The sequence below is a fragment of the Fukomys damarensis genome, unplaced genomic scaffold, assembly GCF_012274545.1.
Source record: "Fukomys damarensis isolate Sample0158 unplaced genomic scaffold, DMR_v1.0_HiC HiC_scaffold_35, whole genome shotgun sequence".
In the NCBI taxonomy this organism is placed as follows: Eukaryota; Metazoa; Chordata; class Mammalia; order Rodentia; family Bathyergidae; genus Fukomys; species Fukomys damarensis.
In genome coordinates this window covers 4,628,908-4,642,719 of record NW_022900947.1, presented here as the reverse complement: position 1 = coordinate 4,642,719, position 13,812 = coordinate 4,628,908, and the positions used below count along the sequence as shown (strand labels likewise).

At 50.2% G+C, this 13,812-nt stretch overlaps 1 long non-coding RNA gene across 1 annotated transcript; it reads left to right on the top strand.

Annotated features, from left to right (window-relative positions):
• Window positions 1-450: 450 nt before the first annotated feature.
• LOC104874647 lies at window positions 451-1,801 on the top strand. The gene is made up of 3 exons (XR_783804.1): window positions 451-904; window positions 1,087-1,448; window positions 1,681-1,801. It is a non-coding gene; the product is annotated as an uncharacterized LOC104874647 (long non-coding RNA).
• Window positions 1,802-13,812: the final 12,011 nt, after the last annotated feature.

Here is a 13,812-nt window from a genome sequence, read left to right as displayed (position 1 = left end):
AAGAAGCCCATTCCAGGCAGAGAATACAGTAGGTGCAAAGGGCCTGTGGCTGGCATAATTTTGCTCAGCTGGCTTGTGGAAGTCAAGGGAAGCAAAGGCCCTGGGAAGCCTTGATGAAGACTCAATTCTACGCTACTTGTCATGGGAAGTGGAAAGCGGTGTAGCTTGATGGTTAGGAATGTGAGCCCAGAGCTGGATGGCTTGGGTTCAAATCCCAACTCTGTCTTTTGCTGCCTGGGTGACCCAAGAGCTAAGTAGCAGGTAGGGTGGGGACAAATGCTGAGCTTGAGGCCCAGGCCCAGCCACGTTTCCTTCCCTGGCTCCCCGGGAGGCACCCCAGAGTCACCTGCAGGCACCTCCTGTGAGAACTCACAGCTTCAGGCTGGCCCCAAGCTAATAAAGCCACGCAGACCTTGGCCCATCCTTCTGCTCCCTCTTTCTGTAGCTCCAAACTCTGACATCAGTCTACTTCCAGCCTACGAATAGTCACACCAGCAAAATAAGGAAAGCAAAAGAAGATAAGAGAACACGGCCACCACAGGCATGGTTGAGAAGGCTCCATCCCAGCCACTCTGCAGCTGTGTGTCCCTTGGCAATTACCCCCCCAACCCCTGTCTCTCTGGGCTGTTTTCTTATCTGTAAACTGAGTGTAATAGGCCTACCCTGAAGGTATCTCCCCTCATCAAATGTGAGGACAAACCCAGAAAGCAGCCTTAGGCACAGTTCCTTGCAAATGACGCTCCAAAAATAGCTGTCATTGCTGTCATCACCATGGTTACCACCCACATCACTGCAGTCACTGTCACCATCAGAGCGATGGTCCCACTACCACTGTGGTCAGTATCACCACCGACATCATCGCCATCAGCCTCACCGTCACCACCACCACCATCGTGGCCCCCAGGTACGCTGCCGCTGTCTCCTTGTGACAGAATTCCCCTGGGGAGTCTGCTTGATGCTTTTTGACCTCGAAGCTGACTTTCCCTGGCTTGTGGTGGTTAAAACTACTGCCCTGGCATTCTTTCCATGGTTTATTGTTTTAGAAAATCAAGTAGAAAATTGCTTTCTTCCCAATATGGTTCTCAGATATGCGGCTTTGGGATTTTCCACTGGCATCCTGGAATGTTCTCATCAGAAACCTTAAAGGCGCCATGACCAGGCTGGAGCTGTGCCCCAGGGCATCTGGCAGCTGAGTATCTGACACATACTGCACAAGCCCAGCTTTCTCCATGTATAATCCGTGTGGATAGCAAAGGCCTCTCAAACAGAACAAGCCAACCTCACAGGGCCCTTGGAGGACAGGGAATCCCACTGGCCACTGTGATGTCATGGGCCATTGTGACATCATCTGCTACCAGCCCCTCACTAGGGGCCAATCAGATAAGGCTATGTGAGCCTGGATTCTTCAGTTTCCAAAACTGTCTTCTTCGTAAAGTACACTGCCTCAGGTATTTTATTATAAAAACAGAAAATAGGTTAATAGCAGTTGTAAGCTGAAATGATTGTTTTTTTACACTGAACACCATTTCTATTTGAAAGTGTTATAGTTTAGACCTAAAATCCTCCCCCTAAAGTCTCACCTTTGGAGGTGGGGTCGTGGCAGAAGGGGCAGATCTCCGGTGGCACGTGCTGGAAGCAGGTATTCTCACCCCTGGCTCTTTCCTTCTCTCTGCTTTCTAGTTCCATGTGATGAGCAGCTCCCCTCTGCCATGCCTTTCTGCTGTGCTATTTCTTCCACGGAGCCAGCTGACCAAGGACGGGATCTATTAAAACTGTGATCCAAAATGAACCTCCTTCCTTTACGTTGTGAGTGTCAAGTGTTTTGTCTCAAAGTCCGGAAAGTTGAAGAATATAGAATATTGGTACCAGAGAAGTGCACTCATTGCTGTGACTGCGATGTGGTTCGGAACCCTTTGGAATTGGTTTGGAGGAGGAGTTTGGAAGGATTGGGGATGCCAGCTAAGAAAAGCCTTAAAATGCTATAAACAGAGATTGATGGGAGATTCTAGTTGGAGCTCAGGAGACTCGAATGCTGTTAGGTGTAAGATAGTGAAGGCCGGGCTCAGAAGGTTTCAGTCGGGAATAAGACTGCACTGGCAGTTGCAGTAGAGGTCATCTGTGCTATACTCGGGAATAAAATTTGTCTACAACGGGCTCATGTCCTAAGACTTTGTGGGAGGTCGAGGTTAGAAGTGGCAGACTAATTCATCTAGCAGAAGAAATTTTAAGGCATCTCAGCATTCAGGCTGTGGCATGAGTACTGCTAGCTGCTTTTACCCAGATTTAGTGAAAATTAGGAGCAAGTAGCAGAGGTGAATGATTTGAAAAGTTGCAGGTTCACTGGAAAGGAAGTGCTGCAAAGACAAGCCTGAGAAAAGCTTGTTTACTGAGAAGATTATCATTAAAAAGAAGCAAGTACTGTGCATCAGGACAATAGGAAAGATGGCTTGGAGGCAGCAAGGGAATCCGTATCACAGGCTTAAAGGTTAAAAAGTGTAAAGCTTTCATTTGAGAAGAGACCTCTGGGTCCCTATGGGAGAAGGGCCTCCCAGGAAATTTGGTCCCTGGGATTGATTTCACCATGCTCAGCCATCCCAGCACTCAGAAATCATTGCAGACATGGTCCAAATGGGCCCAAGTACTGCTCAAACTATCAGCCAACCTTGGCAACATCCATCTGGTGCTGCTGGTTTTTCAGGCATGCACAATGCAAGTTATGGGGTCACAGAAGTCCTCACTCAGAGCTTAGAGGAAGGCCAGAAGCCAGGCTAAAATGTGTGGCAGAACCACAGTCTCTGCTAGGAACCAGTGAGAGGGTAGTGCACGAAGCTGTGAAGGTGATGACAAAAGTGCACTAGAAAGCCAGGAAGGTGGAGTTGCCGGAAATGTGGATTTTCTTTTGCTGAGGAACACAGCAGACAGTGAGCAAATCCATTTCAGAGAGAGGCCATGTGGGCTGCAACTGGTGATGCCATAGGGACCGGGCTTCCCAAGCCCTTTGGAGCTTACATTTCACAGCAGTCTGCTGCAGCAGCTGAACACTGAGCTACATGATTTAATGCTTGCCATGCTGGGTTTCGGTCTTGCTTTGGTCCAATCTATTTCTCTATTCCCTTTCGGAACAGGAATGTTTACCCTACCCCATTTTATGTTGGGAATATCTATCTTTCTTTTGTTTGTTTTTTTACAGGTGACTATAGCTAAGAGTTTGCCTTGAGTCTCAGAGGAGACTTTGGACTTTTCAGCAATGCTGGACTTGTTAAGACTTTGGTGACTTACAGAGATGGACTAAAACATTTTCACAATGAGATTGACATATTATACCAGGGGCTGAATGTTAAGGTTTAGATCTAAATCTCCTCCCAAAGCCTCATGTTCAGAGGTGAGACCTCATAAGGGGCAGATCACTGTGAAGATGACTTGAAAGAGTCTCTTCTCATCCCTGGCTCCTTCCTTCCCTCTCTGTGCTTCCTGGCCGCCATGTGGTAAGCAGCTCACCCCACCATGCCATTCTTTAATGCTATTTCTGCCTTTCAGTTAGCTGACCATGGACCAAATCCACTGAAACTGTGAGCGCAAACAAATTTCTCCTCCTTTGAGTTGTGGGTATTGGGTATTTTGTCCCAGCTATGGGAAAGCTAAGACAGAAAGAATGATTGACAGTTAATCATGATTTTTAAGATTTGTGTTTTGTGTAGACATTTTTGAAAATAAACAAAGTGAGCCTCACACTTTGAAGTGAACTAACAGCTGTATTTTTTTTGCCAATGAGATGTAAGCTTTTGTCAAAATTTAGAATTTTGAAGATCTTGTATCCATCATTTTGATCTTGCTCCCTAACACTTATTTTCCATGGTGATAGTGGTGAATGTGAATTTTTGGATGTTGTAAAGTGAAATGTGTCAGCAGATGGAAGATCTCGTCAGTCAGTAAACTAACACTTCTCATGGATGAATGCATGATGTGTCAAAGTCACGCTTAAACGATGCACTCAAAGTACAGGACAGGTGAACAGATTTTCATTCGACAAAGAACAAATGTTCACTGGTTTGCTTTAGTATTCTTCATTGCCACTAACTGATAAATACTGCTACTACTTGTCAAGTTGTGCATAACGTCAAGAAATTACATGAAAAGGTTATAAAAATACTCTCCTTATCCAACTGCTCAAGCGCACAGAGGGCAGTTTGGGAAATGCTATGTATTATGGCAGCTTTTCCTACCAAGGTCGTTGCCAGAGCTGAAGCGAACTGGCAATCACGGATCAGGACCCGCAATCCGTGGCCAGGGAGGACGAGGATGACGGACGATGGGCTGGGCCTGGGAAAGGGCCTGGTCCCATCCCTAAGTTTGTGCCAAGTCACTCCAAGAGCAGCTAAGAGACCTACCAGTGAGGAGAAAGCAAAAGAGACCGGGCTGAGCATGGGGAGTCTTTCCTGCAGCCCAGGCCCTCCAAAGGTGGGGAGGAGGTGGGGCAGGGGTGAGCTCCTCATCCACGGGGGTGTGCAAGCCTGGCTAGAGCAGCTGCAGTAGGGGTGCTGCAGAAGGACGACTCTGCCCTGGGTGAGACCTCATCTTTGTCATATTCTGCATCCCTCATTCATTCGTCATTCAGTCATTCAATGGCCCCAAGTGAGCACTGAAAGGAACTGGCCCATGCGTGGGATGCAGACGGGAACCCTGCGGTCCTGCTCTGGGGGAGCCGTGGCCTCCTGTCCATAGCCTGCCAGGCAGTGTGGCCGACACCATCATGGTCTAAAGACAGGGGACCCGTAGGTTCCATCTTAGCATGGTCACCAGACTCACCAGGAAGTGGCCTCCTCACCTGTAAAACGGAAAAGTGCATCAGGCGTGGTGGTGCATGTCTGTAATGCCAGCACCTTAGGAGGCTCAGCAGGAGGATCTGGGGTTTGAGCCCAGCGTGAGCAATGTAGTGACTTAGTAAGACTCTGTCTTAAAATGAAAAATTTACAAAAGGCCTGGGGATGCAGCTCAGTGTGAAGGCCCTGGGTTCAATCTCCAGTATAAAAGGAAGAGGAGGAGGAGGAGGAGGAGGAAGTGCTAGAGACTCCCGCAGTTAGGTTCTAGTCTCCTGCTCAGTTTGCAATGCAAAGCTAAAGGAAAAACATAAAAACAGAACTGAGACAGCAGGTGAGAGCTGAGACAGCCACTGCTGGATCCCCAGCCAAAGACCCCGGTCAGCCTCATCCACTGGTTCTTATTGTTGATCAGTTGGGGTAAAGGGGATCTATGTGAACAGATGTGCAGTTCGTGCAGTTGCTATGGAAACGAACGCAGGCAAGGCTTTAAAGAGAAGACAGCATTTTCAAATGAGAAGATCGACAAAATATACAGTTGTAATTAGAAAATTGTCCTTCCAGCTGTGAAGGCGCTAACTGTGGGAATGGAATTTGGGTACGAATTACTCTGACTTCAGCTGCGGATGCTGTCACATATCCGTCCCACAGCTTCACAGGCCAGTGCTCTGGTCTCTGCTGTGGCCCTTAGTGGGGAGGTCCTGTTGTCCTGTGCGCCTCTACAGTGCTCAGGAGAGGCTTCTGGCTTCAGTCAGCCTCACTTCTTGAAGTAAGGCCGTCTAGGATTTAACTCTGCAGCCTGCACTGCTCACAGCATGCTTTAGGCTAATCAATATTGCAACTTCCGGCAGGGAAGTGATGGAAGGAGGAGGAAGAAGGAGAAGAAGAGGAGGTAGACAGAAGGTGGAAAAGGAGGAGGAGGAGAATAAACTGAGCAGACTGTTCAGCCCAGCCCTGGTCAGCTCTGGGAGCTACAGGGCACCGAGGGACACAGCCTGAAGCCACTGCATGCCTTTCCTCTGCCCCACCGTACAGGGCAGGTGGACAGGCTCACAGCCTGGCAGAAGTGGGGCTCAGAGAGGTGCAGTAACATTGCTATGGTAACCGAGCTGGGCGCTGGCGGCAGAGCCTGAGTACGGACCCCCTGCTCTAAGCCCCACAGGAGATCCCAGGGGCCATCTCTGAAAACAGGGACGACAGCAAGATCTTCCTTCCTGGAATGATCAGCGGCAGAAACTGGGGCAAAATCTGGGCCCTGGGTCTGGGACAGAGCAGAGTCCAAGCGGGATGAGGGTGCAGAGGCTGAGTCGGCCCATGCTGATGGGACAGCATCTTCCCCAGCCTCAGCTCGCACACCCCGGAAGTTACAACCAGCCGGACATACAAGCAACTTGGGTCACAACCAGAATTTTAGCTCTAACTTATGACCAAAGTCTTGAGTTATGACCCGAATGCTGGCCACTTGTGCTTGCAGATGGTCTCAGACTCAGATCTAACCCTTAAAGGGTTCTGGCAGGAACATGAAGCATCCTCTCCTGTGTGGGGCTCACTGGGAAATCCTGGGCCGGTGTCTCTCTAAGGATGCTGAGATCTGCTGTGTTCAGTAGAGACTCTGAAGGCTGTGCAGAGGAGCCTGGGCCTTCACTGACCAACCTGAGTTACAACCAGCCCTTGGGAAAGGATTGAGTTCGTAAGTCAAGGGTCCACAGTAGCAGCGGGCCTCAGCCTGAGCCCGGCCCCACACTCAAGGCCGTGTGACCTTGAAGGGCCGCTCCTCCAGCCTCAGTTTCTCCATCTGTAAACAAAGCAGGCACATCTCAGAATCGGTAGGAGATGGAACGCAACCGGCAGAGGCGGTGAGTCCCAACTAAGCCAGCGTCCAGCAGCGGGTTCTCCCTGCTCTGCCTTAACTGGGGAAGGAGATTGCACTTGGGTCCCTGAGCCCTTGGCATAGCTGACAAAAAAGTGATGATAAAAAATAAACAGGAGGTGCAGAGAGGGGCCAGTGCTCTCCCAGGGGTGATTCCATCAGATCTGAGAGGTTGGGAGGGGAGGTTATTGGCTGATAATGGGCCACCGAGCCATCCGGTGTCTGCCTAATCCAGTTTATGCAATGGATAAAGTGGGGTGAAAATTAAGAACACATTTCCCATTTTCCAGCACAGTTGGATATGCTCTTGTCCTTCCTCCATAGCTTTTTTTGTTTCTTGAGACAGGGTCTCACCACGCACTTCAGGCTGACCTTGAACTCATTATGTAGCCCTGGCTGGCTTTGCACTTGCAGTGATCCTCCTGCCTCAGCCTCCCATGTGCTGGGATCACAGGAGTGCGCCATCCCACTGGACTCCTCCAGAGCTTTTTAGCTGCAAACTCACTGTGGCTCACTCATGTTTCACATGATCAACCCCAAAACAGCAGCTGGAGCTGTGTCCTGTGGTTCCCTGGGCCAGGAGTACACTGGGGTTCTTTCTCCCAGGTAAGCCGGGGGGCCCTGTGATCAACACCACATCTACAAGCCTTAGTTTCCTGTCTGTGAATATGGAAATCATCTTACCCGCTGAGTGATGTTGCTGGCACTCAGTGGAAGCCAGAAGAAAACTTCAGAATATAAATTTAGAAGGGGACGGACTCAGCCTCTTTTGCTGATGCCTCAAAATGTGCATAGAATATAACAGGTGCTCATGAAAAGTTTACTGGATGAACGGCACATAATAACTGCTCAATAAACATTTGTTGAATGAACAATTGAATAAATATAGGTAAGGAAGTACGTCTTTCCAGTTTTTACAGCATTTCTTGGGTTTTGTTATTGTTGTTCTTGTTGTACATTTATGTGTTTTGAGGTACTGGGGTTTAATCCAGGGCATTCTTCCTGAGCTACATCCCGAGCTCTTTTTATTTTTATTTATTTACTTATTTATTATTTATTTATTTATTTATTTATTTTTGTGGTACCGGGGATCAAACTCGGGTCCTTGCACTTGCCAGGCAGGCCACCGAATCTTTTTATTTTTTATTTTGAGGTGGGGTCTCAAAATTTGCCAGGCTGGGCTTGAACTTGTAATCATACTGCCTCTGCCTCCCAGATTGCTGGGATTACAGGTCTGTGTCATTATACTTGGATTGGAAATTTTTGGTTGAAATTTTTTTTTATTTTGAGGTGGGGTCTCAAAATTTGCCAGGCTGGGCTTGAACTTGTAATCATACTGCCTCTGCCTCCCAGATTGCTGGGATTACAGGTCTGTGTCATTATACTTGGATTGGAAATTTTTGGTTTTGAACTTTTTTTTTGTAGTTGAGACATTGTGTGTGTGTGTGTGTGTGTGTGTGTGTGTGTGTGTGCTCACACACATGCGTGAGCGAGCATGCACGTTTATTCTAGTTGGGAGATATGGACTCAAAAAATATGTCCTGGTTCATAGGGTTGGTTAGAGGCAGCCTCTTTCTCTGAGCCCAGTTGTGCTTGGTCCCATGCACCTGCCCAGTTTGCCTCTTTTCTTCGAAGCCCTACCAGTTAGCAATGATCTCAGCAGCCACTTGAGCAGGAAGGACACATTCTCCTCTCCCACAAGGACAAGTGGGAGGTGGCAGTTTAGTCTGGGGGCAGCCGCTGACCTCGGCATTGTGAAGCCAAAACCATTTCATGTTTCTGCTCTGGCCTCCTCAGCCAACTGTTTTGGCTTTTTTGTTTGTTTGTTTTTGTTTTGTTTTGTTGTCTAATCTTGGTACTTTATGGCCACAAATGGCTGCTACAGCTCCAGGCATCACAGCCAAGTTCAAAGGCAGGAAGCAGGAAGGAAGGAGGGGGAGGGACATTTCCTGAAGTGCAAAGAGCATTGTTCTTAAATTAGCCAACTAGAAAGGTCCCTGAGGCAGAGATCTCAGAAGGCTTCCTGTATAGCTCACTAGTTGGACGGATTGCCCACATGGCCAGCGCTGGCTGCAAGGGAAGCCGGGAAGTAGGCATGCAGCAAAGGCTGATGGGAGAGCCAGACAGGGCCCAGGCCATTCAGGACTGTAACCTAGGGAATGGCTCACACTGGGTCTCAGAGTTTGGATGGTGAGAGAGAGGAGGGGCCCTGTGGGGAGGATGCCCAGCCAAGCCCCCGGGGACGCCCAGACAGACCTGGAAGGGGCAGCCACACCCTCAGTTCTTTTTTCCTCCCCTTTCCCTCCCCTCCCTGTACCACCGGTCCCCTTCCCTTTGTGTGACGACTTCTTCCGCACTAGCAGAGGGCAGCGTGTCAGGGAGGACAGGACCCTGGGGAAGGTCCGACTGCCAGAGTATGATTACAACCTGGATTTACAAGGGAGAGCAAAGCTCTGAAGGATGAGGATGAGTTACTGGAGGGATCTGCACGTGGACTGAGAATTAGTAATAGATCGGGGTTTAATCATCAGAAGTGGAAAAAAGAATCACGTAAAAAGCAAATGGATGTTCATTGTATTATTCAAGCAATTTTGCAGTGAGTTTCACATTTTTCAAAATCAAAAATTATACTACATTAGAATTTTTATAAGAGAAAAAAGTGTTTAAAACATCACACAATATGTTAATCAATGTCTGGGGTGGCTGCAGAGTGTGGTGGGGGACTTGGTGACAGTTTTGAGGGCTTTTCCAGCTTCCGGCAGCCCCAGGTTGAGCCTGTTTCCTGGGGCGGGGCCTGGCCGGGTGTGGTACACACAGTGACACAGTGACACAGTGCATGGGAACCAAAGGACCGGGTCACTCAGGGCTCTGTGCACATGGCGTTGGGGGCTGGACCTGTGGCTTCTCCTGAGTCCTGAACAGGACCTGGGGGGATGCGGGCTTGCACCTCCACACTGCAACACGCATGCACACACGCTCACACACAAGGAGTCAGCACCCCAGGCCCCTGCACACAGCAGGGAGCTAATTCCATTTCGTGGTCCTCTGGGTCCACCTGGACCGGACCACCCCTCCCCAAGCGCAGAGCTCCTCTCCCCTGGCATTGCCTGGGATGGCCCGCCATGTGGTGCTAATCCCATTAGCACAAATGAAGATGTAATCACACCCTCTCAAAGGCCCTGGCTGATCCCTCTTTGGAAGAGAAAAGAAAGCACAGTTGTCCAAGCCCCTGGTTTCTGAGGCTCCTGCTGTGGAGAGGGACAGAAGTTCCTTCAGGCTCCAGCTCCCAGCTGGGCCTCCACCATGAGTCCCCCCAGCAGGGCCGTTAGCCTACAGCTTAGCACAAAGGATGCTACAGACTGAAGGCTCATGTATCCCAAGACGCGCCTGTTAAATCTCTGATCCCTCGCAGACAGTCCTTGGAGGAGGCCCAGGGAGGAAGTGATGGTAGACAGGTCCTGCAGGTGGCCCCTTAGAGAAAGAAGACAGCAAATAAAAGCTCACAAACTGCAAACCAGAAGAGCCTTCACCAAACATTCCTGCCGCCCAACCTGGACTTGTAGCCTCCAGCACTGTGAGTGACAAGCATTTATAGTCTAAGTCTACATTATGGCTTGGACCTAAGTTCTCTCCCAAAGGCCATGGTGCCTGGATCATGAAGACTCTGACAACATCATCGGTGGGTGTCATGGCTTATGTCCAGACGTTTCCAAAATCCTCGTGTGCTTACAAGTGGGGCTTTTGGGAGTGACTGGTCATGGGTGTGTGATACTGAGTCAGTCCACTGATGGGTTTAGCATGATAGAGTTACTGAAGAGAGAAGGTCCACCCCGAGTGTGGGTGACACCAATAGACTTGAAGCCTGGATGGAATTAAAAAAAAAGAAACCCGAAGGAAGGCCATGCTGCCTCCTGTCTGCCATGCCACGGACTGTTCCTCCTCCGCTCTGCCCCTCTTGTGATAGTGCCCTGACTTGAAGCCAGCCATCTCTGGACTGAAACGTTTACAAACCGAGCTAAGATAATGGGTTCATCCACTGACAGAGTTCTAATCCGATGGCATTTTTGGGAGGTGAGGGAAACAGGAAGTGGGGTCTGGTTGAAGGGAGTGGTCATGGGAGTGTGAAACTTGGGGTTCTGTCTTATTCCTGGTCCCTTCCTCTCCGTTCTCCCCCACGCCCTGCTTCCCAGCTGCCATGAACTGAGAAGCTTTGCTCCACCACATCCTTCTGCCATGTTTCTGCCTCAGAGCCAGCCCACCATGGACTTTATCTCCCCAAGTGCCAGCCAGAATAAGCCTCTTCTCCCTTCAGTTTGTCACACTCAGATTCTTGTCACAGCAGCCAGTACAGACTAAAATGCCAGATGTCAGTGTCTGAGGAAGCATTCCTCACTGGCGGCCCGAACGACATCGGTGGTACATGAGTAAATCTGTTAAATATTATCATTTAGGCCTTCATCTCAATACGGGTTCAAACATACTTCTGGCGCGTTACATTAGGAGCAGGTTTTATTGTGAACGGCAAAACAAAAGAAAGCAAAAAAGGAAAGAAAACACAAGCCAGTGACACCAACACGAATGTTTATTTCCCTCTCCGGTGACACTCAAGGGTCGGCCTGGCTTCCCACAAGATCAGGGGCCCTGTCCTCCCGTCTGATCGCTCACCTCATGGTCTAATATGGCTCCTGTAGCCCCAGCTAGCATGGCCACGTGTCCCATAAGTGTATCTGCTGTCATCAGCGCTGTGTTATGTGGGCTGTCACCGATCATTCAGTCAGCAAACACCGACCCACTCACAGGTGTACCAGACGCTCAGACCATAGAGTCGGTAGTAAGAAAAGGCAGGGCCCTGGTCCTGCTGGGAAGGCAGACCTCAGATGATGGGGCCCCCACTCAGGGGCTTAGGGTTGCCATCCATGCCAGGTGCAGTGATGGACGACGCCCGGGCACAGAGCTTAGCCTGCTGTTCCCTGGAGAGCAGCTGTTGTGAGTCCTTGGAAGCAGCTGGAATCAGCTCGGCTCAGAGCGGGAAGATCTCACCGAGGCTGCGCAGCAGGCAGGGAATGAAGGCCGGGCCATACGGTGCTGCCTCAGTCACAGCACGGTGGCCTCTCCTTCCAGGCCCAGGTTGGGAAGGGCCAGGCTGATTCCGAGCTGGCCCAGCCTTGGCAGACACCTGTGGACCGAGACTGGACAGTGCTGCCTGGCTGCCCCCCCGGCCGCCACTTTTTGCGCTGAGCCCTCGGGGAACTGGTTTCTTGGAGGCCGGTGTGAGTGCAGACCTACAATTGTCCTCTACCAGCAGGCCCAGGGGCCTCAGAGGAGAGCCACACGCCTGTGTTCCAGCTTGAAAAGAGCAGGCTTCCGTCACTAGACGGCACCCACTGTTCTGTGCCAGCAGCCACGCTCCTAATTGACTTGGGCTTAACTAATGATCGGGGCATCATCCACAGTGGGCTCCCGAGCAGAGCTGACATATAATGCCAAGGCCTACGGGGCATTCTGCACGGAGGTGCCTGTGGTGGGTGGCAGTGCAGAGGGCAAAGTGGAAGGATTTGGTGAGAAATGCCCTCACTTTGGGGGGAAGAGTGCTTTTTCTTTGAGACACGGTCTCACTGTGTAGCCCAGGCTGGTCTCAAATTCACCATGATTCTCCTGCTTCAGCCTCCCTAGTGCCAAAATTACAGGTGTGTGTTGCCACGCCCAGCTCTTTGTATGTGTGGAGCTGCACCTGCAGTGGCAACCTGGCTACAACCTGCCTTCACATCACCCCGAGCAAAGACACCAGTGCTTAGTGTCCTTCCTCGAAGTGACTCCCCACCTGGGGCCCGTCATCCTTGGTAGTTGTGACTCTTGAGAGAATTCTGCCTGATTCCTTGGAGAATCATTAATGCAAATTCTGTGAACATTTCATGGGAATTTTATTAGCATGCCACAAAGCTTAGTTGAGAATTCCATACTATTTATTGTTTTTCATTAGTAAATGTTTACAGTACAGAATGACTGTATTTACTGTGGGAGTCAGGCCATGATTCGTGATATTTCTGTGAGAATTCATGGAGGATCGGGTAGCAGTGCTGAGTAGTTTTCATGAAATTTTTACAGCACCCATGCTGCGATCATGTGTGGGAGTGAGGGCTGCGACCCTTCTGTATCCCCTGTGTCAGAACGCCTGCCTCCTGTCACTGCTGAGGAAGCACCCAAGATAATCGGCTCCTGCTGTTTTTCCCTTGCTTGGTTTCACTCTGGGTACTGCAGGAGGGTCAGAAAGCGACATGACTGGACATGGAAATGCCAGGAAGTGAAAGATTCAGCACCACGGAGAGGACACTCGACCTTCTTGGCTCCCATGTGTCTCCGGGAGAAGGTGTGGTGTGGGACAGCACAACAGGGCCAACAGCCCTGGGTGTGCTCCTAGCTCTGCCATCAATTTCTGTGCAAGTCTGGGCCAGGCTCTCAGTCTCAGTTTCCCCTTGTGTAAAATGAAGTTTAGGCTGAAGAGCCTCCATGGGCTCCTCCAGTGGGGGCAACCTGTGGTTCTGCCATGTGATGGGATGGATGGTGGTGATGGTGATGGTGGTGATGGTGATGGAGATGGTGGTGGTGGTGGTGATGGTGATGGTGGTGATGGTGATGGTGGTGATGATGATGGTGGTGATGGTGGTGGTGGTGATGGTGGTGGTGGTGATGGTGATGGTGATGATGATGGTGGTGATGGTGATGTTTTTTTTGGTGGTGGTGATGGTGATGGTGGTGTTGGTGATGGTGATGGTGATGGTGATGGTGATGGTGGTGGTGATGGTGATGGTGGTGATGGTGGTGGTGGTGATGGTGATGGTGGTGATGATGATGGTGGTGATGGTGATGGTGGTGATGGTGGTGATGGTGGTGGTGGTGATGGTGATGGTGATGGTGATGATGATGGTGATGGTGGTGATGGTGATGGAGATGGTGGTGATGGTGATGGTGATGGTGGTGATGGTGTTGGAGATGGTGGTGGTGATGGTGATGGTGGTGGTGGTGATGGTGATGGTGATGATGATGGTGGTGATGGTGGTGATGGTGGTGATGGTGATGGTGGTGATGGTGATGGTGATGGTGGTGATGGTGATGGAGATGGTGGTG